This window comes from Canis aureus, chromosome 31 (genome assembly GCF_053574225.1).
Source record: "Canis aureus isolate CA01 chromosome 31, VMU_Caureus_v.1.0, whole genome shotgun sequence".
Classification (NCBI taxonomy): domain Eukaryota; kingdom Metazoa; phylum Chordata; class Mammalia; order Carnivora; family Canidae; genus Canis; species Canis aureus.
In genome coordinates this window covers 24,914,579-24,940,029 of record NC_135641.1, presented here as the reverse complement: position 1 = coordinate 24,940,029, position 25,451 = coordinate 24,914,579, and the positions used below count along the sequence as shown (strand labels likewise).

Below are 25,451 nucleotides of genomic sequence, written 5' to 3'. Positions count from 1 at the left end.
TGTGGAGTTCACTTTGCCGTCAGAGCAGGATGCACCTGCTATAGGGTCAGATTTACCCTTGCATCTGGCTATATAGCTTCCTGTGATCTCTGGGGAAGTGTTATCAGCAACAATACTGGTGTGCAAAGCTTCCTCCGGGAGGGACTTCTGGGGCCAGACCCGGGTGCCCACGAGCTATTTCCTGAGTTGTGTCCTATGTTCTCTGTAGCTCAATGAAGGTTTTTCTGGCTCAATCTCTAGAATGAGTAACACAAACAGGTAGGGATATTTGTTACGTAAGGGTAGAATTAGGAGCATCAAGGCTCTAAGGGTTAACAGAAATTGGGTAAGACACCAAGAAGGAGTCCTTTAGCAAGATAGGAGGAGGCCCAACAGGTGGTATTCAGGATATGTGGGGAGACAAGGAGATAGCTCCTATGAGCCTGATCTGCAAAGTCAATAACTGGGAGCCTAGAGCTCACTTTTAGGGAAAGTTATACTGCATTTCATAAGTGATAGAACTGAGTTTTCTTAAAACAACAGACATTAGAAATAACTGGGGAGGTAAGGTTCATGCGTCATCTTGCACATGAGGAGCTTGCCCTGGTTACTCTGAGTTAATTAAAGACGCTGCGTGAATACCAGCTCTGTTGACTCTCCATTGCTGTCAGAAGAGGGTCATCCTTTCTGCCTTCCTGGCCTCAGTTTCCTCTTTTGTAAAATGAGGGGATTGAAAGAGCTGTTTTCTTCTACCTATACTCTTCTAGCTCAAATATTCAATAAGTCCCAGGGACCCAGGTTTCCATCTCGGCCTACAACCTCTTCCCAACCAGGCTCTGCTCCTAGGAATCATACCTTCCCCTTCCTTTCCCTAGGGAATCTGCAATAATGCTTAATCCCTGCTCCCACACTCACTTTCACAAGAGGAAATCAATAGATTCTTCAAGCGGTTGGACCACAGGATGATGCCTGGGCCCATTTTGTCAACCAGGTGGCTCTAGTGAGGGAAGTTGTATGAGTCATTGTCGGCCAGAAATGTAAATCGGGCCTGAGGCTTCCCTTGCAGCAAAATTTAGGTCATTAATAATAGTGAACGTCTGCGCAGCACGTTACAGTTACAACACACTTTACATACCTCATTTGCTTATCACAGCTATTCAAAGATGTAGGTGTTATTGTTATGCCCATTTTACAGATGAGGAAAATAGACCCTGGAAGTATGGTAACTTGCCCAGGGTAACAGGAAGTGTGTGAGTGGCAGACCTGGTACTTAGTTAAGACTTTGGACTCTATGATCCATACTCCATGCACTGCATCTCTTTGTATCAGGCTTCCTGTTGCCTATTCAATCTTCATGGAAATAAAGAAAAGCAAGGAAGGTCAACCTTCAAGGTCACCTACATGGAGGTCCTTTTCTGAATAAGGGATAATTGCATGAATGCAGAATGTGTCTGTATCAGGGTGGGTAGGTGAATCATGTCAAATGGTCTGGGAATATGGAGCTGACAGTATACTATCTCTGTTCCCCCACCTTGCCTCTTTTGCCTTCTATTCCTCACACCGAAGCCCAAGCCTCCTGATTCCCAAGTCAAAGCATCCTCCGACCTTGCTTTTGCAAAATATGAAACATAATTCAAACATGTAAAAAGAGATGAGGAGGACGATAACAAATACCCATTGCAAAAAAACTCTTTCTGTCATTGGCCCCCGAATTTCTAGTTCTTCCATTTCTGGGCTCACTGTGTAATTATACTTCCTGGCCCTTTGGGAAGGGTAGGACCATATACCTAGTTGTGGCCAATTAGTTGTGATAGGCAGTAACTTGTGCCACGTCTAGGCTGGGCCATGTAATTGCTTTTTGCTTCCCCCTGGTATAGCCAACAGCAAGGAGGTACTGGCCACTCTCAGTCTTGGTTCCAGAGTGACAACAATAAGCATAGCCCCTCTGCCAATCCACCATGTATGAGCAAAAAAGAAATCTTTGTTGTTTAAAGTCACTGAGATTTAAGGGTTTTGTTACTGTAGCAAAATCGTACCTATTCTGACCTGTACATTCATATTCCCATCACCCTGACTTATAAGAATACTAACAGCTTTTTATTTTATTTGTTTATTTTTTGGTTTTATTTAAACTCAAGTTAGCGTGTACTGTATTGTTAAATTTGGGGTAGAATCTAGCATTTTGTCAGTTGCATATAACAGCCAGTGCTCATTACATCAGGTGACCTCCTTAATGCCCAGTTACCGCATGCCCCTCACTTCTCCTCCAGCCACCCTCATTTTGTTCTCTGTAGTTAAGAGTCCCTTATGGTTTGTTTTCCTCTCGGTTTATCCTATTTTATTTTTCCTTCCTTTCCCCCATATCCATCAGTTTTGTTTCTTAAATTCCACAATGAGTGAAATCATGTGGGTCTTTGTCTTTCTCTGACACTGTCTTATCTCACTTAGCATAATGCCCTCTAGTTCCATCCATCCACACCCTTGCAAATGGCAAGATTTCATTCTTTTTGATGGCTGGGTAATATTCCACTGTATATAGATACCACATCTTCTTTATCCATTCATCAGTTGACACTTGAGCTCTGTCCATAGTTTGGTTATTGTGGACATTGTTGCTGTAAACATTGGGGTGCAAATGTCCCTTCAAATAGCTTTTTTAAAGAAACAAACATTATCAAAGATAACTGAGTCCTTTTGCAGCTCATTTTTCCCAGCACTTTTTCTTTTCTCCCAGAACAGCTACCACTCCAAAGATGGTATGGTATGTCTCTGTCCTGTCCATGGTTGGTACTTAAGTATATGTCCAAGACAATAGAGAGTGCAGTTCCATGTCTAAAATTTGCATGAATGACATAATACCAATTTATTCGACAAATTGCTTTTTTCATTCAATATTATTATTTTAGATGTAATTGTATTGGTACATTTTCATTCGCTTTAACTTCAATGTCATGTTCCTTTTTTATGCATGTGTTATAATTTATTAAGCATTTCTCTATTAACAAAGTTCTAAATTTCCTTTTCTCTCCTATAAACAGTGATGCAGTGAACATCCTTGTGTAAAGCTCTTTGTGCAACAATTTCTCTCAGTAGTATGCCTGAAAGTGGAATAGCTGTGAGATAAGGTATATGTAGCTTCAAATTTAGTAAGTAATTGCCAGATTTCTCTCCAGTTCTATCATCAGTGTGATTGTGCTTTGCTATTGTTTTATATCTTCACATAAACACTTCGTATTGTCAGATCTTAAAAATTTTGGCCTGTCTGATAGGAGTGAAGTGGCAATATCTTAACTTTTAAATTTGTGTTTTGTTGATTGTTAGTGAAGTTGAACATCTTTTCACATGCTAAGGATCATTTTGTTTTCTGCAACGTGCATGTTCATATAGTCTGCCAACCCACTTCTGTTGTTTTTTTTCATATTCTAGTGGATCCCCTTCTCTCTCCATATTCTGGGTATTAATCCTTTGTCAGTTACACAAGTTGTAAATGTTAATTTTGTCTATTGCCCAGTTCTCATTCTCTTGCAAAGCTACTGGCTGCCTGCTTTTGCACACAGTCTTGGTTCCAGAGCGACAATAAGTTTTGAGATCACAGCAACTACGTGAAAATGGCTTGGGGGTGTATTTTGAGAAGCTTATGTGAATGAATGTTCCTTGACTCTAAGCTACCTGTAGCTTAGGAATGTGTCTGTGAAAGGCCTATTTTGCTTACTCAAGGATCTCATTTGCTAATATAATTGTGCGGTGGGAGAAGAATCTGGTGTAAGTGGAAAAAAACCTTAGTCACTACGAGTTGTTTGAATGGCTCAAGACTGAATATCAGGGGTGACTGGTTGCCCACTGCCAGGATGAACCCTGGCATGATTTGCCTGGCTCTTTTGACATTTTGTAGACCCAACATATGAAGAGGGGCACCTTAGAGAAGTTTCATGCTCAAGTGGCCTTTTCTCCCCCCCTACATGCCTCAGAGAGTCTTCACAAGGGCGTACTCATGGGAAGGCTGGACACATTCATCAGAAGGTAGGACAAAGCAGTGTCTTAGAAATGCTTTTAGCTTTCCAACGGGGAGAGTCCCTTTAAAGCTTTGTTTATCTCTCAATGCCTCAGTTAACCCCAAGAGAAAAAACTTAGCTTAGGACAGGAAGCTCAGAGCACCCAAAAGGATGACTACATAGCTCAGGACTATTTATGTCTGCATCTTACATGTCCCTCCATGCTATCCCCAGGGGGCCAGGCTGTGCTGATGCTCTAAGGGGGCCTAAATATACCATCACTCCCTAGGAAACCAATGGGTATGGCGGAAACTGAGCTCTGGGATCAATTATGTCGGTAAAACTACAAATGCAAGGGTGAGCCAGAAGTGTTGTGGCTTAGGAACTACTTGGTGAAAAAAAAAAAAAAAAAAAAAAAGAACAACAACTTGATGTTCCCTAGTAGAACCCCACGGCCCCAGGGGAGGTGACCCTGGCTGTCCGGTCGACTAGCCAGAGAGCTGGGCCTGAGTGGCTAGACACACCTTCCGTTTCAGTTGACTCACCTGAGTGGCAAATTCTTCTCTCCCTCACAGTCCTCTCATCTTCAAAGGGAATTCATTAAGCCCCACAATGCCATCGGCACTTGGCCAGGTGTTGTACTGGCCCATTAGGTGGACACAGGCCACAAACTCAGGAGCGTGCCAAATGAGGTGCAGGGCAGCTGAGAGCTGTTGACATCCCCCAGGATTGCCCTGAAGCACTTTCTATAAACCCTCCAGCTGTTTCAAACTATTTGTGTGTGGCTCTCAGCGTATGCTGTGTTCTTCCTGAAGCCCCTTGCCTTAGCTCACTCTGTTCCCTTTGCCTGGAATACTCTTCCACTCAATACACTCAAATGCTGACTCCTGGGTGGGGGCCTTCTCTGATAACCCCAGGCAGAACTGAGTGCTCTGAATTCTGTGTCACCATAGCATTCTGATCATCGTTAATATCACACATAGCATTTTGAGCAGGAATCAGCTGCTCAATTTTTATATCCCCTAATGGACTCAATTTCTTGGAAGTGGATTCTCTGGCTTATTCATCCTTGTTTCCCAAGCAAGAATTTAGTAGGTTTTCATAAATGTGTGCCGGATTCAATGCAGCAAGGGACACATCTCATGCTTCCTATCTGATTCTAACCTCGAGTGTGACTGGAAGCAGGTCATGTCTCTCTGAGTCTTACTTTCCTTCTCTGTGAAATGGGTGGAGGAAGATAAATGAGAAAAATGGCCTCTAAGAAGTTTTCTGGCTCTCTTGTCTGTGATTTTTTAACTCTGGTCTCCTTGTGGAAAACTGAGAGTTCCTTACAACTTTCAAACACCAGGATGATGTTTTCATTTTCGTGTATTAGAGGGCCTAGTGTTTCCTTCCCACCTCTAGTCTGTCACATTTTTAAAATGTGTATTATTTAGCATCTTGCAAATTCTCTAACTAAAGTTTCAAGAAGTTTCTGGGATTGGTTGGTTGTAGAAAGTGTACAGCTTCTATCTCCTCCATCAAATAAAATGGTTGAACTAATTAATTCTTTAAAAAAATTTTTTTAAAGATTTTATTTATTTATTTGAGAGAGAGAGTACAAGCAGGAAGAGTAGCAGAGGGAGAGAGAGAAGTAGGCTCCCTGCTGAGCAGGGAACTGGACTCAGGACTCAATTCCAGGACCCTGGGATCATGATCTGAGCTGAAGGCAGATGCTTGACTGACTGAGCCACCCAGGCACCCCTGCACTAACTGATTCTTTCAAAGGAATTTTTGATTGTATTTTCTAATGACGATTGTCAGCTTGGATGTGTGTGGAAAGGGTCACTGTGTCACTGCATGTGTTGCCCCAGAGTCTCTCTTCTCACTAATGTAGTCATGTTGCTCATGCTACGCTTAACAGCACCTGATACTACCCACTTCCTATGCTACTTCTCTGCCCCTTGAGTTGCAGGTTTAGAGCTTCCTGCATGGAGAGGATTCAGCAGCTGTCATATTCCTATTTTATAAGATGCTATTAATGCACAGTTATGATCTTCATAACTAACCTATGAGCTGAGGAAGAACTGAGGTTATTATTGACCCATTCTGCAGATGAAACTAAGGCTCAAAGAGGTGAAGTGACTTGCCTTAAGGCCATCTGGCTAAGAAGATCTTCTGAGCCTGGCCCAGTGAGACTTATTTATTTCCCATGTTTTTGATGGTTATTGACTCCTTGAAAATTGTTTAGATGGCTCCTGTATTGCCTGACCACTCTGAGGCCTGTTACCTGGTGAAACCAGAAGCAGGTGATTTTATCTGAAGGAAAGAAGGGGTCCTAACCCACTACTAATTTTGTGGGACCAAGTGGCTGCACTCATGAATGAAGAGGGAATTCAAATGAGCTAGAACTGTCCATTTGGTGGTTTCTATCATCAGCATCTCACTATGCCAGTAAATGAGTTGTTGAAGCCTGAAAGCGTCAGAGGACTGGTGGGGTGGGGAGGGATCATGTCAGCAGCTCAAGATCTTAGTGCCCTCCCCTGAGGGCTACAAATCCAGCTCCGAGAAAGCATGACTTACTAGCGTACCTCTCTGAGGCTCAGCTTCTGTATCTACAAAGCAGAGACAGTAAGCCCCTCCCAGCTTACTTCAGGGTGGTTGTAAGGGTCACCTATTATGACGGAGGTGGCAGTGCCCTGGAAGCTGAAAGTGCTGGGGGGAAAATCAGGGATCATCATGTTTACTCTTGTTATTATCCTGCCTTCACTATGAATGGTCTCAGCAGAGGGAAGTAAGCCCAGCCCAGTGTTATTTTCCTAAAAGTGGCTCCAAGAAACATTATGCAAGAGGACACAAAGCTGTAACAGTGTGAATAACCACAGTTCCTGCCCTACCTGCCTGTCAGAACACCAGAGAGGATTAAGTTAGATAATGATGTAAGAGCATTTAAAAAATATAACCGTTGCTATTATTATGACATATTCTTTTTCCTCAAAGGCTAGAGGTAGCCCTTAATAACCTGAAAGGAATTTGTCCAAACCCTCTATGATGCTATTTGTGTTGTGGCCCTGCCTCATGCTGGGAGTGAAGAGTGCCACTTAGCTGAACGGTGAGAAGGGCTGGGCTGGAACTCGTCTGCTCAGGTTTACTCCTCATACCTTTTGGGTACTCTTTTTGAATCAATGGCTCTAGCTTTTTGTAATGATTTGTAAGTTTCTGGGCCCCTTGGCCCTAACTGGTCCCTGAGGACCAATTCCCTTTCTGAAGAGGGCTTTTTTTTTTTTTTTTTGGTTTCTTTCTTGTACCTGGGGAAAAATAGTTACTCTCATTGTAAAGAAAAACTCCTTTCCAGGAGCTTAAAACACAATTGAAGTGGAAAGGGCCCAACCTTGGTGAAAATATACTTTTTATTTCCCAAGAGAAGTAGAGACGACTTATAACATGGAAAATAGACTGAGAATGTTATATTGTAATTAAAAATTAAAGCCATAAAGATGGCGAGAAGGCAAATATGTTATAAGAGTTAGTATAGTTATTGCAATTGATCATTAAATATAACCCTGAGCTTCCTGGCAGGCAGGACAAGAAAGTAAACATGATGGCTTACATAATTTTCCTTTTCTGATTGAACGGGGTATCCTGATGGAATTTTTTCTTCTGGTACCAATTTTGAAAAGGAATTTAATATTGGGCAACCCTCAGGGTCATAAATATGTCTACAGCAAGAGTTTTACAGCTAATGCAGGAAAGTTCTTATAGTTCCATCTCATTTCCCTTTTTGAACCCCAGGCTCATTACAAATACTGATGAAATTTCTTCACCTAGATATTCCAGAGTCACCTGAACATCTTCCAAACCGAACTTGTTAATTTCTTTCCGAAATTAGTTCATCCCCCTGTGTTCATGATCTCTGGTAAAGCATCACATGTACAAGCTGCCCTTGCCAGACAAATGTCCCCTTGTTTAGATGATTCCTCCTCCCAACTTCCAGCCCATGCCCCGTCACTCCTGGGGACTCTGTGTCCTTGATTTTGTTTAAATCCCTCCTCTTTTCTCCACTTCCAGCATCACTACTTTGGGCCAAGGCACCCCACATCTCTCATCTGGGCTGTTGCAATGGCTTCTTATCTTGCCTTCTTATTATTCCATCCTGTTCTCCACAATGCCTGTCTAGAGACTGATATATAAAAAATGCAAACCTAATCTTTCTCAAAACCTTGCCAAGGCTGCACCTTGTCTTCAAGGGGAAGTCTAAACGCCTGGCATGGCAGATGAGGCTTTCCACATGCTTACTTTCCAGCCCTAGCTGCTGCCACACCTCATACACAGTCTCTAACATAGGCCATGTGTTCCCTCAGGGCACCTCTCCTCTCCCTCGGCTCACATCTCTATCCTTTGCACAGGCTATTCCTTCTTCCTAGAAATCCTCCCCTTCTTTGAAAATCTGGTGTCTTCCATTCTGGGAAGCTTTTCTCATCCCTTTTTAATACTCCCCATGGTTAGATTCTGTCCCCGCTGAAGCCCTCAGCATCTGGGATATCTTACTTATACTTACCACGTGCTACTGTAACTGCTTAGTTCCTGAGTCCTCCAACAATACCAAATCCTTAAAGACAGAAATGGAATCCCACTCATCTTAGATTTCCAGCTCTGTACATGGGCCTGACACAGTTGGAGTCTGATGAGTATTTGTTGACCAAATGGGTGGAGGGAGAACTAGAACCCTGAGGCAGAGTCTAGGATGTGTTTGTTGACTCTGAGATCAACAGAACTCCCTTTACGATATCTGGAGGAGTAGGTCTATGGACTGCGTTTCAGATAAATTTCTCTGAGATCATCTATCTCTCTGTGGTAATCTATTGTAGGCTCTGGAGGCAGACAATGAATGATTTTGCTGTTGCAAAGCCCTCAGTGGATGACCTACTGTGTGCCTGACCTGGTGACCTGCATACCTTGATCATCCTGTGTGTGTGTGTGTATGTGTGTGCGTGGGTAGGGACAGTAATATTATATTAAGGGAAGGAAGAAGCCCAACCAAGAAATGGATTATAAGGGTGTCTCCTTGCACACCCAGGGTTTCCCTTAAGAGAAGTTGCTTTCTATCAAGCACCTGGCACGCCATCAATGGAGAACCTGTTCTTTGCTTCTCTCCATCATGTTTCACATCATAGACAGTTTTGTCAAGTGCACTTGAATTAATGGGGGCACTGTTTAAAATGCAGATTCCCCAGTTTCCTCCTGCTCTCCTCTCAAAACACCCCTGCCTTGAAGATGTTCTCAAAGTTGGCTGGGAAAATCTTTCCAGCAAGCCCCTTTGCCTAGCTCCTGGTACTGTTATTGCTCAACATTGGCAGAACTTGGGCTCGATCTTGCTTTTTAACTTCCATGGGCCATTTGGTGGAGAGGTTTGTGGGTACAAGTAGTTAGTTTCCAATGCTCCTGGGCCTGGTGCAATAGAGCTGAGCAACCCCAGCAGGTCTGGGCAGTATTTTTGTACCACAAAGGCCTCACCTGAGTGTGGCTGTCCTTGGCAAAGACATAAGAGGCTGTCCAGATGGAAGATGCCAGTTCCTGTGCAAGACTTGGCCAGCACAGCATAGCTGATAATTAATAATAATAATAATGTCTAGGGCAGCCCAGTTGGCTCAGAGGTTTAGCGCCACCTTCAGCCCAGGGCATGATCCTGGGGGTCCAGGATCCAGTCCCGCATCCGGCTCCCTGCGGTGAGCCTGCTTCTCTCTCTGCCTACATCTCTTCCTCTCTCTCTCTCTGTGTCTCTCATGAATTAATAAATAAAATCTAAAAAAAAAATAATAATGTCTAGCAAATCACTATTTAAAATAAATAAAAATCATTCACAGCCACATAGGATTTTGATGTTCTCAAAACTCTTGGATTTGCATTATTTCCTGTGATCTCACAATAGTCCTGCGAAAAAGGGCTATTCTCATATTAAGAGGAAGAAACTGAGACTCAGAGAAGGCAGCAAGGTGACTTGTCCAAGTTCACGCAGATGGAATTGCTACCATTTGATGTCAGGTTTTCTCACTCTGTTTTATGCTACATTCCATTCCGCCTTGCTCGCTGATCTCTTATGTTATCAGATAGGAAAGTTGAGGAACATTACTAAGAATGATAGAACCATATTTGAGGGCTCACCAATGTCTGTAAAGAAATTTACAATTCATGATTTGCTATAAAAATGCCAAGTATGAATTTAAATAAAAATAAGAATTCTCATTTTTGGAATTATTGGAGGAACAGACACTGTGGCTCTCTTAAAACTTTAGTCCTGTGTGTCAACAAGGCTTTCCAAGTTCATCATACTGATCTAAGCTGTCAGCAAAGTTTCTGTGGTGTGCTGTGGCTGGCTTGCACCCATTAGGGAAAGCCAGTGGTAGGCATCTTTTCTTTACTTCATGGTTTAGTGATGTCACATTGCTAGCTTGAAATCAGCCATGGCGCAAGAATTTACACCATGGAAGTCAGCAAATGTTACAATTCAGGGCTTTTCCATCCCAGAGAACCAGTCATTAAACATTTACCAGCACATCACTGCTTACAACTAATAGTAACTTGACTCAAACTAGAAGTTCGGAAGTTCTCCTCTGTCATCTGTGTGGGACCATCTTCAAATGCTGATTTTTCTTCTAACCACAAGTCATACCCCATTCATGGGATCATGCCATTCCTTAAATAGGAGGCCCTTTCTGTCCAAGCTTGCAAAATCAGATGGATGGGTTTCTACTAATAGGTTCTCAGACTTGTATAGTTTGCAAAATGTTTTCACATCCCTAATCATTTCTGTGCTCTGCATGGTCTAGGGGACAGATGCCTTCTCATCTTGTTAGAGAGGAAGAGCCTGAAGATCTGATAAATGATGTGACTGGTCCCAGAATCATGGGCCTAGCAAGTGGTAGCTACGGGCTTGGACTAGGTCTTTGCCTCCTTGTTTTGTTATCTTTCCCCTTGTACTAGGCCCTTCCTTTACTCATGATACTTGTAATACTTGCAACTTAGGCTACTGGTCTGGGGCAAAGAGAAGGGATGCCTCCAGTAGCCTGGGGTACAACATTTGTTGTTGTACCTTAACAGAAAAGGACAGACATATCAGCTTGGAGTGTCCTCAAACAATTGCTAGCCTTACTTTACTGATCCTGTGCAAGGAAAGGAGTCTACTTTCACTCCCCTTTTGTCCTTGGTTCTGTCTTTGATTCCTTTAAAAATTGTTATAGGGACTTTGTGTCTTTGGGTCCTGCTATAAGTCCTGCCCTCAGCAGGAATTTGGAGCCTCCTAAGTGACTGGCATTAATGCCCTGCTTCCCCTCTTGCACAACTCCCAGCTTCTCTACTGCCCAGTGATGGAATTATTGATTGGTAAGCATTTCACAACACATTTTCAAAACATGCTGAAGGTCAAGAATTAATGACTCATGGGCAGTCACATTTCTTTCTGCCTTAGCCCCTCTATATTATATCGGGGAAGTTGGTTAATGGAAGTCATTGAAGAAACTGAGGTCAAAGTTAACTGTTCCAACCCTGACCAGGAGGACTCTCAAGTGACTTGAAAACATAATTCTTGATCTTCTGTTTGGTGATTAGTCTGCTGAATCACTTTGTTCTTTAATACCAAAGAATCTAAGAAGGGAATGAAAGGATTTCAGGGCTGATTTTGCCACCAACTTGTCTTAGAGTATTAGAGTACTAGAGAGGTACTCAGCTGAAGAAAAAAGCTTGGGTGATATATAGGGGAACTTCGCTCTGATACCTGTGATTCTGTATCAGCCCTTTGGAGAACAAAGCCAAACCCCTGCTCCAGGCCTGTAGATAATTACTCACCTCTGTGCTTGAGGCCAGAAAGAGTTCTGTGTGCAACAGTGTGGAAGAGTGCCTTAGCAGAGAGAATTCCAGATCAGAAGGCAGGGGTTCTGGGTTAACTCTCAACTTTGCCTCCTAGGGTTTGAATACACCAACAAGCTGCTAGACCTGTTAGTGCCTCAGTTTCTTCACCTATAAAATGGAGACAGAGAAAAATGCTTTCTCTCAGAGGGCTTTTCAAAAGTCAAGTGATATAATGTGTGTGAACTTTTTTGGTACAAACTATAATGCGTGGAAAGACCTACAGTATACTTCTACATGGGCTAGTTGAAAGTCTTGGGGTAATGAATATCAAGGGGACATTTTTTTTTCTTCTTTTTTTTTTTCTTCTTGATGTGAAAAACTTGTCTTCACCTCCCCTCCCTCCCAGAAAATAATCTAATTTGCAGAATTAGTTTTCTGAATGCCTTTTCAGGAGCAATAGTGGGATTGGAAATTTCTTAATAGTTTCTCCTGCAAGTTGTTATACTTTAAATATACTGAAGGTCCTGTAATTCTAATATAGTATAATCCCAGAAGTAAGAAGTGTGATGAAGAAGAAGTATTAGTGATGTCTGCATCTCCCGGACTCAGCAGCATAGCCCCCTCCCCACATATATTCCCACATGTTCATCCTCTCCAAGCTGTGTGGGCAGAGTTGTTCCCCTGCTCCTGAATAGAGAATGAGCCAGTAAAAAAGGAAGCAAATTCAGTTATGTAAAGCATATCCTGGATGAGGAAAGGCAAGTATGTGTTTCGACTTGATTGAAATAGCTTTTTTTCCCATCACTTTGTTCTCGTCAGTACATGTCAGAACTTACCGAGACCTTGGCAGTCCCTGCTCTCACCTCTTCATCGTACGGGACAGAAATCTAAGGCTTAGAGCCTAGAGATGACTTCACCAGGGTCACAGAGCTAGCATGGAGCAGAATCAGGGTTCAATCACCTATCTTCTGACTTCTCCTGTCTCCTATCTCCATTGCACCACATGTGGAGAGAACACGGAGAATCTAAAAGAAGAAAGAAAAAAAATAGATCCTTATTGAATATATTGGGTTACTGGTTTTTAAGGAGAGTTTTATGACTATAAAGGCAGCAGTGGTGCCTTAAGAGCAATGGTAGCTAGCTTGAATGAACTTATATAATAAACATTTATCATAGAACATGTGTCATCCAACACCTGCTAGATCTGAGCATTGGAGCCAAAGTTGCTTTTATTGTCAAAGAAAAGAAGGGGAAAAGGAACTTGGCTGAAGGAAGCTGGAAGACTTTTTACTAGAAAATTTAAAGGCAATTTCTGGAAGAAGGGGAACACATTTCCAAAGACTTCTAAAATTTATTAAAATGTGATTGGGTGAATTTAGTCTTTAGAGGAGTGAAGGGCACTAAGGATCATTTAGTGCCTGAGGCCTCTTCTGGACAGGTCTCTACTGTCTATCCTGGTCACAAGGCCCTAGGAGCCTCAAGGTGGGCAGGCCCAGAGGTTTCCCAGAGCAATGTCTGAGGTTGCTGGTTTCCATTTAGGCTCCCATGCAAACACATACCAAAACACTTGTGGTTCTCACTGCGATCTCTTCTCATTAGCAGAACACAACCAAAGTCAAAGAGACATGGGCCATTTGTCTCTCCAACTGAATTCATCCATGTAAAGTGGATTCTTTGGCCTATTTTGGAGGTCAGCCTACATCAACAGAGTGAGACATTTGCCCAATACATGGTCACTTCCCTTTGGCTACCCACAACTTTTTGAACTGCAAGAGCTGTTCATTTATTTCCTCACCTAATAGTTATGATTAAGGGAGCACAGAAGTAGAAATCTTCTGCTGCTCTAACAAGCTCTCTGTACCTCAGTTTACTCACCCATATGAAACTATCCATTATCTGCCTGGTGGACCTCATTTTGTTGCTGTGAGTATCCAATGAATGACATGTGGAAATGCTGTTTCAATTCTAAAGCCGGCCAGGAGGGTGAAAGGTTGTTGCTACCACTCTGCGCCCAGCAGTGTACTAGGCACCAGGTGGGTTACAGAAGAAACGTAAGAGGTGGTCCCTACCCTCCAGAAACTTACAAGCCTGGGTTGGGAAACCAAGACACACACCCAAATAAAAAAAGAGATGCAAGGTTGTGTTTACTACTTCAATGGTAGTTAATGACTCTGAGACCGCTAGAAGAGTACGGAAGGTGGAGATCATTAACAGGCTGCAGAAGCTGGGAATGCCTCTTGGAGGAGGTAAGGCTTGAGTTGGGTGATGAAGTAGATAGAGAAGATGGAGAAGATCTTTATGGGTGTGGCAACTCTGAGTTAACTAATGGAGGGTTTTCTTGGTAAATCAATTTACTTAGAGTTAGACCTCCCAGTCAAGCTGGAGTTATGGATTTAAGTATTTGAGGAGAGTTGTGGAAAAGGGAAAGTCAGAACAATTTGCAGATCAACCATAGGTTATGATAACTGGGGAGGCCTCACATGTGAAGGAGGGACGTGTAAAGAGACAGAGGAGGGAAGGGGATTACAACAGGAGGATGATGTGCTTCTGCACCAGACCAATGGAAATAATAAGAGGAAAAAAATGTATGTAAGTGAAAGATAACCCTGTTTGTAGGGAGAGAAGTCATGTTATTAACCCTTTATCTTCTCTTTGTATCTAAACATTGAGATCCGAGTTAAATTAGGCAAGGGGCAGCAAAAGATGGGAGTGTTTTTATATGTACATTGTAAGATTTTTGAAAACCCAGATTGATCTCACAGTGTCTACTTGTCTATCTATTGAAAAGGATTTGAAGTTGCTAGTTAATCCATATAATGACAGGTTTTCAGAGTTGGAGAGGACCGTAAAGGTTAGCTGGTCACGTGGTGGTCAATGTCAGAATTTCTGCTCCAGTATCTCCAGCAAATGCTCATTCTTCTTCTCAAACCTCACTATCCAGGGAGTTTATTTCTGCTTGAAGAAGACCTGCCCAGGACTGGATATGCCTACAACTTCACAATATTCTTATTTTGAACTTTTCTGAATTTCCCTGACTGGTTGTTTTATTGGCCCCCAGGAAGATACAGGACATTTAAAAGTTCTTTCACGTCTTCTGGATTCAGCCATTTAATTGAAGAGATAGGCCTGATCGAAGATGTGTTCCCAAATACATCTCATCAATCTCATTTATAAATTACCTTTTACATTGGATTAATAAAATGCTGTAAAATCTCATCATTTCTATTTTCATTTATCACTCGACTCAAAGACAATAGATTCTGGATTCTGGATCTTACAGGATAAATAAGTAAGTAGGTAAATAGATAAATAAATAAACAAATAGGACTCAGTTGTGAGATCCTTCTTTCTTTACTTCAGGAAAGTAAATTGGGGGATTTTTGGGGGGGCGGGGGCGGGAACCTTGCACAAAAGTCAGGTCCCGTGAACTAATAAAATAGGTGTTTTCATCTCCTTCCTTTTTGAACTGATGAACTGGATATCTTCCAAGAATTTGGTGTCGGGAATCAAATCCAATGAATGAGAAGTTTGACCAGATTCAGAAGAGCCTTGCCAAATTGCAAATAGAGTGGACAGAGTCAGGTCAGTTAGAGGAGGTGGCAAAAATGAAGAAAGAGTGTATACTTGAGGCACATAAGGGCTTAGTAGTAGTTGATATTAATAAGATGCAAAATAATAATAATAATAATAATAATAATAATAATAATAAACAATCAGGAAAACCCTGAAACTTGTAAACTGATATGGAGGGAAGGAGATCTGTATAAATACACCGTTATCTTAGGATGGTCTTCCTTGCTGTCTAAGCAAGTTAAGTGGCCATGATCTGTTTCAGCAGTGTTACAGAAAAACTTTAGCACCCACTTTAAAAGTTTAGAGTAGAAAAGACAATCCTTTACCAGAACATAGAAAATGCTCCATCATGTCAAAACACACAAGCAAACAAACAAGAAGCAGGTCAGTTTTCTCTTTTTGGCACTGTGCGGGACCATATGCTTCCAGAGATGAGGATTTAAAAATAGCCTGTCACACAGCTCACGTTGTAGCCCTGGGACATGCTGGGGGTGGGAAGGATTGCCTCACACTTAATAATAGTGACACTTCACATTTATACCAACCTCAGCTCAAAGTAACCCAGAGTACTTTCCAGTTATTTGTTTTCTTAAAAGAAAAAAAAAAATCAAATCTTCCTGATGTCCCCGTAAGCTGAGTAGGGCGGCAGTACAATTCTCCCCACTTCACAGAGAAGGTGATCGAGTTTCGAAAGGTTAAGTCACTAACTCGGGATCATAGACTGACTCAGGAATTAGTCCTGTGCGGTTCCAAACACACTGGGCTGTGGGCTGCAGCAACATCCTGAACTGTGAGAGCCACGAGTTCTTAGGATGTTGCACAAAAAAGGAGAGTTGCTTCCCATTGCTTCTGTTTTGAAATGCACTTGCCTTTCATTGTAAGCATTTCGTCAGTTTCCAGTTCTAAGGCAAATTGCTTACAAGCCATGAGGACCAACCTTTACAGACCAATTTACAGAATCTTAATAACAATGTGATTTCTCTCCAGAATTCCTTACATTCAAGATGGTCTTACACTCACCATCTCATCAGATCTGTGAAACAGGTTGTGATTTAGGCGAGGTCAGTGTTACGATGAATGGGATCCGAGGACTGGGGTGTGGGGAAATCTTTTCCCCTGGTAAGGGGAACAGACACAGACCAACACACAGGTCTTCTCTCTGCAGGTCTGGGCTGGTTTCCCTCCAGCCACACTGTCCCCTAGGTCTAAGCAATGTGGTGAGACTTGGCTGCACAATGTAGGTTAGCAGGGAATGGCTTCCTCTGTGCTTGGGTGTGACTCTGCCAGCCAATTTGGCGCCCAACACTCAGCATCACCTGAAAGGGGGATTCTAGGTATGGCAAAAGCAAATTAGTGACAAGCTCCCTTTTTGGAGGAAGGGTAACTCTTGTCATTCTGATCATTCAGAATGGAGATGACTTGGAGTTAGGTGGAGCCCAGTGAGGTGGTGTTACTGACCAGCTTTGGCCCCTATTCCAACTCTAACTCCTGTTGCTCTACCATAACTATTATCTTGCCAATATGCTAAATCCCCTTGCTGCTTTTCCCTTCACTGGACAAAGCCCTAGTACTGGTGAAATGTAACCATCCTCCCCTCCTTTGCTTGTATCTAAGCAGCAAAATTGTTGCTAAGAAGGTATACCATGCTGGAAGCCACTTACTTTAAATTTATGACAGCAGCCCTCCAATGGGCCCTGTAACACTTCTAGCAAATTTGCTCTTTCAGTCTCTGAATCAACACTTTCACACCTTTATCTCCTCCCTAAATCTCCAATATGATTTATTCTTTCCATCCTCCAGGATGATGACTTCCCTTGTTATTCCAGGACAGTTATTCCATCTTTCCATCACCAAACATCTTTACCTACCTGCATCTGTACCCCCCCACACACTACCTCCCACAGGTAGTGGCGCTGTTTCTAAATAAAGGTGACTCTTCCATTGGTGTTCTGGATTCTACTTCCTTTAACTTACTTCTCTCCAGCAACATCATTTTCCTTTGTCCTGTGACATTAAAAATGCCTATATAATAACCATCAAAAAAAAAAAAACCCAACTCTCTCTTGATCCTACTTGTCTTGATCCTCCAGCTTTCAGTCCTTTCTTTGGTGCTTTTACAAAGATCTTCAAAAGTAAGATGTACTTTCCCTGTCTCCTCTTCCTCAGCTCCATCCTCTCAACTCTGTTCCCATTTTTTTTCAGATCCTGTCACTACATTAAGCAACTCTTATCAAGATCACTAATGATCTACCTGTTTCCAAAGCTCATGTGAACTCAATTCCCTGGACTGTTCAGTAGAATTGAACACGATCGATCCCTGGTACTTTTTTGAACATTTCCTTCTCTGGGCTTCTGTGACTCCAGTCTCACCTGGTTTGACCTTACCTTCCTGTCTCCCTTGTCTGGCTCTTCTTCTTCTACATCAAATTTTGATTCTTGTTTCTGTTCTGTCTACACTCTTCCCCTCTTCCCAGATGAACTCATTGGGTCTCATGGCTTTAATACACATCTATATGCAGATAACTCCAAATCTCTATCTCCACGAGACTTCTCCTTTGAGCTCCGGACTTGATGACTGTAATTGTATATCTAATCTAATGAGCATTTCACACAAACTACCACACAAACCAAACGATTGATGTGCCCCTCCCCCACATCCAATTCCTCCTCTCCAAGTCTTCCTTTATTGGAGTAAGTTGTCCTGAACCACCCACATATTTATTCAGAAAAAAATACCTGCATCATTCTAATTTATTTTTATTTCCCTTAAACCCCATGTTTAACCCGTCAGCAAGTCCTATTGACTTTACATCTAAAATATATATCAATTTAGATTATTTTTCATCATCTTGACTGCTAGTCATGTTATTCCAAGCTATCATCACATTGCTCATGTCCAGATTTTTGCTCCCTATACTCCTCTTTCACACAGTAGCCAGAATAGTGTTTCTAAGACTGTAAGTTATAATGTCACCTCTCTGCTAAACTCTTTTACCACAAGTTATAACACTAACACTCTACAGGGCCTGGCCCTTGATTACTTGTCCAGCATCATCTCCCTTCACTCTTGGCTTCATCCACAATGTTCACTGGCTTTTTTCCCTCCTGCAGATCTGCCAAAACTTTCCGACCTGAGGACCTTTGCACTTGCTTTTCCTTCTGTTTGGATGTTCTTTCAGATCTCCAATGGCTACTTCATCTTGTCCTTCTGGCCCCAGAGCAAATGTCATTCCTATAGACAAAATTCACCAGACCAACACTGCTAAGTTTTCTTCTCTAGAGTAAATGAGTATTCCACCTTTACCCCTGCACCCCTCCCCCCCAGAGGAGTGTTTTCCTCCAGTTAAATTCTAGTGAATTATATCCTCAACTTTAGTGGTGAATCAGTACGAAAATTGACATTGAAATTTGTGACTACATTGTCCCCTGGGGTTTCTGAAGACATTATGTGATCTGTCACTCAGTAATCTTTTCTATAAAGCTCTGTATGAGAAATTCTTCTAGATCTAAGAGCTAGAAGAGATCTGCTTCCCTTGAGAAACTGATAATGACACAATTGACTTCAATTTGGTTTCTCTCTCTCTCTCTCTTTCTTTTGGCTTAATAGCACAAAGCTCAAAGCCAAATGTTTAGCTTAATTATTACAAATGTGTAGGAATATAGGACCTGGTTACTTGTCTACATAGTCTTGTCCAACAGAACTTTCTACAAGCATGGAAATATTCTGTATCTGCAATGTCTAATAAGCAGCCACTAAACACATGTGGTTACTGAGCACTTGAAATATGGCCAGTGAAGCTGAGGAACTAAATTTTTATTGTATTTAATTTGTATTAATTTAAATATAAACAGACACTCCTGCCTGATGGCTACTACATTGGACAGCACTGACCTGGATATCCTGGTCTAAGATACTAGAGTTTATTTTTATGCACACTTCATTATTCATTATTGTATTTCCAATAAATTGCCTCAATCCTTTGTGGCTGGTAGAAAAAGAAAGGAAGGAAACACATTTAAATGAATAATTGACTTAGCAAGGCAAGTCAGTTGTTTATAGGTTTAAGTGACATGATCAGTGGATGCAGACAATGAGTCTTAAATCCTATTTCCCATTTTGAGCTCTGTGGAAAGAGTACCTGCAGTAAGTCTGAGATCCAAGTTCTAGACTTTGTTTTGTTGTTGAACATGTTGTACAGCTCTGAGTGAACCGAGATTCAGTATGTTCACATGTTAAATGGATTGATGACCTGGTGTTTTTGGCACTTGGATGCCAGATGTGTAGCCATTCCCATTTCCATTACTACTGAAGTCAAGGAAGCCTTGCCCTTGGCTACTGACTCAGAACATGAGGCAAACCTTTAGAAGATCATCTCCTTCATGCCAGCCCCTAAGGCAGGGTCACTGGTAAATGCATTTGAAGCAAATATTAATAGTCCGATCTTTAAAAATGTCATCAGGAAAGGAAAACCCACCCTAAATACTTAGGAAGTCAGGTGCTTTTTAACACAAAGTGATATATCATTCCCTTCATTATTTAAAGGCACAGGACTGAAATCAGAAGACTTGGACTGTAGTCTCAGCTCAACTATTAACAAGCCGCATGATTTTGGCCAAGCCAAAGTTTCCTCTTCTTTCAAATGAGAAGATTGGATCAGGTGACCTTTAATTTCCTGTCTTCTGCTAGCCTTAATAATAATAGGTAATAATGTAATGAGGTGTGCTACCTTATGTAGTCCTATAGAGGTTAAGAATACTATTATTTCCATTTCCAAGGCAGAGAAACTGAGCTTTAGTGTTTCCCAAGGGAGCAGAGTTGGTACATGTGGAATTCTCTACCTAAGTCCCATGATCTGCTTTCACAACTCACCTTCCTACCTGTTTTGTCTTCTCTAGAATTCTGTGTTGTTGTTTTTTTTCCCCTATAGGTCAGAACACTATTGTTTTTCTGGTTAAACAAAGAGTTGTCTTAATCCTTTGAACCAAAGCTTCCCAAATATTGTCTCCCCAGACTTTCCTTCTCCCCAAGAAAGGCCCAGTACAGCCAGGATTAATGGTTTTTTTGCCACCAGGCAAGAGCAGTCTTATTCATTTGCCTAGTATGCTGTACAAATAATAACCATTTTCTACGTATGCTGTGATATGAAAAATGCTGGGAAGCATGTGGGCTTAGGCATACGTAATGACTCACTGGGCAGGGTTTAGCTTGGGCTTCTCACAAGTCATATCACATATATTTCACAAGACCCTATTGTGAGGGGATGCTGTCTCTACAAATCTCAATCATCACTCCCTGAGAGTGGGATATTTCAATCATTCTCTTATATCCATTATGTCCATCTTGGAACCTGGCCCGAAGCTGATCCTCAATAAAGAACTTATTTTGTTAGTTGATAGAGCAGTATCCTTATGTTGGCTAAAATCCTATAAAGTTAGAGGCAGAGGAGCTTTAGAAATTTTAAGTCAAACCTGAAAAGGGTAGAGGATTTTCTCAGGGTCAGTTCCAAGTTGGAACTAAAACTCTGCTCTCCCTCATGCCCAGTCCAGGCACCCTCCTTATCAACTGGTATTCAGAGCTACATCCTTAGGAAATGGGGCAGGGACAACATAATTTGAAATATCATCCCGCCTCTGCAGATGTTAGGAGCAAAGGAGTACCAGTAGTAGGGGAACCCATATCCTTTGGCTCCATCAAAGGCCACAGACCTATGAGAACCATCCAGCCTAGCCTAAGCCACACACCGGGAGGCCACAGTAGTGCGCAGGAAAGTGAGAGGAAGTGGAAACGTGCGAGTGGAGGGCTCAAAGCAACGGGCTCACCACCGGAAAAAAAAATAAAAATAAACACGCTCAGAAATAGTGTAACTGATATGCAAAGGAGATCAAAACAAGGGTTTTAAAATATCTTGGCTGCTTTAGAGGAGCTGGGGGGTGATAAATGAAGCGAGGTTGCAAATGTGTGTTAGGGGAGGGGAAAAGTTATGTAGAAGGTTCACTGCAGCCTGCTGGGCCATGGGAGTCTGAAAGCCAAGGGTATTCAGATGAGAATATGGGACACATACATTCCCATGGGTAACTTGGAGGTGGGCATGGACTCAAGAGCAAGAGCCCCTCAGTCCCCAAATTTCTTCCTCCCTAACCTCATTGCTGTTCCTTGAAAATCTGCCCCATTTGGAGTCATGGCCATTTGTCCCAGGGCAGGGCATTGAGGTTCAGACAAGCTGGCAATGAAGGCACCCTGATGTCCCCCAACTTGGCGGAACTTCAAGGCTCAAGTAGCAGTTTGGAACAAATGTTCCAGGGTTAAGGACTGAGGGTGAGCAAACTCAAGAAAGACAAATTCCCTAATCTTACAAAGTAGAGTTCCCTTTCCTTTCAGTCTGTTGGGAAGAACTACCAAAATGCACTCTCTTTTAAAGGAAAGGTTTTATTTTGAAACTGGTTCCTGAAATGAGAGACCAGAAGTTTGGTGATGGCCATGCTGCCTGTTTATATTCTCCCTCTGCCAATTTAACCAGCCCTAATAATAGCTCAAGGGTCATGGGACATTTCCAGCATCAGGCAGCCATCAGTCAACAGCATAGGTACAAAAGGGAGTGTTCATTCCTCTATACACCCAAATGGTCTCGTGGATTTTAGCAGAGGAAAGACACTGGACAGGGTTAGAAAGAAAGGAGTGGCCTGGACTTTGGAAATTAACCATCCTTCTTATAGGTCTGATACTGACACTTACAAAGCACATTTATATCTGTCACCTAGGGAGATGGACTGACCAGGGGCAATCACACACATTTTCCAGTTGAGGAAACTGACCCTCTGATGTGAGATGGTATAAGGACTCTACTCCCAGTGCTCTATGCTTATTTTAAGTCACTGAGGAACCAGAGATGGGATTCAGGCTCCTTGAACCTGAGCTATCCCTTTCTATGCCTTCCTCCTCCTCCCTTTCTCTTTCTTCCTTCTTTAATAAAGAAGCACACTTTTAATACTTTAGTGATGGAATAGAAGGTTCTTTTTAAATGTTTGATCCAATTTTTTTTTCTATTGTGCTTCCTGTTTAGTCACAAGAAGGGAGACCCTACCCCAGACTTTTCTTGAACCTAATATTTGGTAGATAACCACCAAAAGATGCATGTGATGATCCTTTTCTAGCATGCAAAGCCCAGCCTGGGGCTGAGGTGGGAGACAGATGGTAGAGTCAAGCTTCAATTTTTATCTGATGCAGGTTTGCTCCCTAAGTCCAGAGAGCAGTGTGGTTGACTCAGGCTGTGGAATTTCACAAGGTTGGGTTCACTACGGGCTGAGGCTATCCAGGAGAGAGTTCCAGCAAGAAGTCCTACTGAAGCAGCATCTGGGAGGGTAAATCTGGGTTGAAGCATGGGGAGGTCTAGAGAAACAGGAGGATAAAGGCCCAAAGGTTTAAAGTACACAGGGCATTGTAGGAAATTCAGAAAGATCCACCAAGCTTAAGCCATAGAATAGTGTTGAGGAAACACTTTGGAGTCACAGCGTGGAGGGCTTTCAAAGACCAGCTGAATCATCGCAAGTTTATTCTGCAGGCAGTTAGGAGTCTCAGAACCTTTGTGAATCCGAGGGTAGTGTGAGAAAACTGGTATTCTAGAAAGCTCCTTTTGTTGGATATGCAAGATGGATAATAAGGAGCAGCTGGGAAAAGAAAGACCACATGGGCAGTGTACTTGGGGTCAGAGGCTGAGTGCACTGCTTTCTAACCACATACACTTGGTCAGATCAGTTCCAGATATAAGCATAATTATACAGGATTGTCTACTTTACTCGAATGTGAGAACCTGCACTGCCTATCCTTCAGAGAGGTCCTGGACATCACTTGCAATGAGGCTAAAGTGATTCGTAAACTATGAAACTTTAGAACGAACATTGGAGATAAACGCACCAGGCTGGCTGGATGTAATGGAAACGAGAGTCAGTTGGTGGCCATTGGGTTGAGTGGTTGGGGGTGATAGTGAGTGAATGGTAAATCTCCATTTGGGGGCATCTTCCCTCTGGAGGAATATCTTGTTTCCTCCCCGGCACCTCCTGTGTCACCTGGCACAGACTGGGGACCAGAAGAAGATAAGGGTGTGTTAAGCTACTAGTTAGGAGTCAAAGACTAGAAATCTCAGGTCCCTAGTAACTTCCTCAAGGGAAAGAAAGAAATATAAAGCTAGCTTTTTAATCTTGAGCTTGAAACACAAACAGTTGAGTTACTGTTTTGCAGAGTTGCCGAGTAATTATGAAGGGCAAGGAAGAGTCCGTTTGCACAAGGTGATTGCTCAATGCTAAGGTCTTGCCAGTGGAGGTGTCCGGGAAGGTGCAAGCAGAAGTCAGCTCAGCTGTTCTCAGGAGCTGCTCATTGGAAGGTAGGCCATGGCCTCATGGAGAAGAAGAGTTAACACAAATGAGTGAAATGAAAACTGCAGAATTCAGACTAGGTTAGGAGGGGTGAGAAAAAGCCATCTGGGCTTTCAGCCAGCCATAGGCTTCCAGTGGAACTATTTCACAACCCCTCCGTTCTTCGTGGGGTATGTCCTTAGAGTGAAGAGCCAGTAGAGGCAACTTGGGGGAGTGGCAAGTGGCTGGACTGGGCTCTGGAGCCCTGTGTTCGAGCCCTGGCTCCATCCCTACCCAGTGGTGTGACCCTCTCCTTCAGAGCTGGGGTCAGACCAGACTGCATGATCCCTGGGACTAGCTTTGGTTTCAGACTCCCGAGAAGTGGGGGACGGCCAGCCTGTCTCTTCAGATTGAAATTCAGAGAGGACAGCTAGTGTGAGTGAACTGACCTACAGCCCAGGGTGACCAAGTCCTGTGACCAGGCTTTAGCTCAGGCCATGATGGCAACATGGGGAATTTCAAACAAGGTCAGCTCGGGGCAGAGGCAAGTGTTTGTGCCTGCCAACCAAGGCTTGAGGTTCAGATGAATCAGAGAGCTGGGAGCCCTCAAGGTCACCCTGATCAAGCCGTGGAGCTCCGCGTAACTCAGGAGAATTTCCCTGATGAGCTCCACGTACAGGAGCAATGTCTTCCTTTTGAGCCTGGGACAGCACAAGTCCTTTCCTCCCTACTTCCATTTTCCTTCTGCAAGTCTCAGAACATAGGCACTCTTCCCCTCTACTTCTCCCATTTCCCAAGCAGATTCTCAGTGAGAAAAGCACTTGTTCTCTTGCACATACTTCCCCCTGACCTTTCTGGTGACCAACTACAGCCCTGGTCCAGGCTTTGAAGAGTAGGGTGTGGGGCATGAGGGCGAAGTTCACGAGCTAGTCCCAGTGGCTGCCCAGGCTGTGCCACGTGTCCCTGCAGACAGAGTCCCACAGTGAGTGACTCTGTCTCATTTCTAAAGAGCGACTCATTGCTTCTGAGTAGCTCAGGAACGCTAATGACTTTCTCCGGCCTTCCTTCCAGAGCCAGGGGAACATTCAAATGAAATTCTTTACTGAGCACCTACTAAATACCAGGATCCATTTTTAGACATGACAAAGGATCCAGAGGTCAGTCATAGCTCCTGCTTCCAAAAGGAGAGATAGGGAAAACCACTACAACACCATGCAGAATATGAAGATGGTCACACATTCAGAAAGACTTCAAATGAAGGAGAAGTGGCACTCAGTTGGGAGCTCACAGAAGGCTGTGATGACTTGAGATAGAGAACAATCGTGCCCATCATCTTTGTTACTATGGTTACTATTATAACCAACTTTAACTGAGCTCTTACCATGTTCAAGGTACTGTGTTAAACCCTTGTATAGTATCATAGTTCCTCTTCATGAAAGCCCTTACCTCTTAGATAGCATCATTTTGTAGATAAAGAACATGAGGCTTAGAGAGGTTAAATAACTTTCCCAAGGCCACCCAGCTAATAGAAGATTAGAGCCCATTGTAGAAACCATACTCAGGTAGGAGGGTGAGATATTCTTACTATAGGATAAACAATGACAGCTTGGAGTGGCAAAGCACTGCATAGTTTTGTTTGGACAGGGCAGCTACGGGGTTAAGATGATTGGGACTTAGGGCCAGTGAGGAGCTTGACCTTGTCCTGGAGGCTGCAGAGAGATGGAGAATCTGAGC

At 42.8% G+C, this 25,451-nt stretch overlaps 1 long non-coding RNA gene across 1 annotated transcript in view; it reads left to right on the top strand.

The window, feature by feature from the left end:
* The window catches only part of LOC144302575 (uncharacterized), an 80,407-nt gene extending 65,396 nt beyond the window's left edge, over positions 1 to 15,011 (top strand). The window contains exon 15 of the long non-coding RNA XR_013369489.1: positions 14,737 to 15,011. This is a non-coding gene — a long non-coding RNA (uncharacterized LOC144302575). The remainder of the gene's footprint in view (positions 1 to 14,736) is intronic.
* The last annotated feature ends 10,440 nt before the right edge of the window (positions 15,012 to 25,451 follow it).